The sequence below is a fragment of the Malurus melanocephalus genome, unplaced genomic scaffold (genome assembly GCF_030028575.1).
Source record: "Malurus melanocephalus ecotype Western Australia unplaced genomic scaffold, MMel_1.1 scaffold_1090, whole genome shotgun sequence".
Taxonomy (NCBI): Eukaryota; Metazoa; Chordata; class Aves; order Passeriformes; family Maluridae; genus Malurus; species Malurus melanocephalus.
This window is the reverse complement of record NW_026624322.1, coordinates 13681-14799: the sequence shown is the minus strand read 5'-3', so window position 1 is coordinate 14799 and position 1119 is coordinate 13681.

Sequence of the window (1119 nt, the reverse complement as noted above, 5' to 3'; positions counted from 1 at the left end):
TGATTTTACACACTGGCAATACTGAAAATTGAAAAGATTCTTTTATGGTGCTTCTGTGCCCACCTTGTGCCTGAATAACCCAGACCAGCAGCTCTGGCCACTGCTTTGTCCTCTGATTTTTCCTGTGCATTCAATCTGGACAGAAGAACAATTCAGCGTTGGGTCTTTATTAAACATTATCATTTATTTTGTTTATGGATAGCTCCTTTATTTCAAACAGAAATATTCCGTATTCACTGGAAAGTCGTTTTTTCTTTTATTTTTTTCGTGCCTGTTGGAAAGAGTTAGAATTTAAAAATTAAAAAAAAAAAAAGGGGGGGAAAGGGCTTGGATACATGCAAATCATACCGAGTGGTGCCAAATAAAAGTGCCAGAGTTTTTTCTTGCAGGAGGAGGAGAAACAACCACTGGCAGCCTGGAAAAATGGACAGAGCCAATGGGACCAAAAGTGTTTGTACCCAAAAAAAACTGAGCTGGAGTCACTGCTGAAAGGGCTGGGACAGGGAAGGGGTGAGAARTGAAGTCTGGTCCTTGGAACACAAAACAGAGGAAGTTTTCCCCAYGTTCCTGCCCTCCCCCAGGTTTAGGATCCGAAGAAATTCTGGTTCAGAAAAGCCAAATCCTTTTCTGACCCTTCAGGACCGTGGGCYCTTTGTGTCAGAGATGCCCTGAGCCCAAACTCCAGGGTTTGTGTCACTCCCAGAATGGATCAGATTCTCCCAGAGCTGCTGGCTCAAGCCCCGCATTAAAACCTCAGGATTTTTACAGCTGGTGGGGAAAACTGGGTTTTACTGGATAAATAAACTGGGTTTTACTGGATAAATAAACTGGGTTTTACTGGATAAATCCTGGGCAGGCAGCCTGGTTTTGGGAAGGCTGGGGGTGAGGGTGTGTCCAGGCAAAGCTCTCCCTCTGGGCTGGGCTCACGATATCAGGAGAAACACCCCCGGATTTTGTGGGAGAAGATTTTTGGTCTCTGGTTTGGGTGTGAGCAGATTTTCAATCCCTGCTTTGGGTGTGAGCGGATTTTTGATCCCTGGTTTGGGTGTGAACAGATTTTTGAGCCTTGATTTGGTTATGAGCAGATTTTTGAGGCCTGGTTTGTGTGTGAGCAGATTT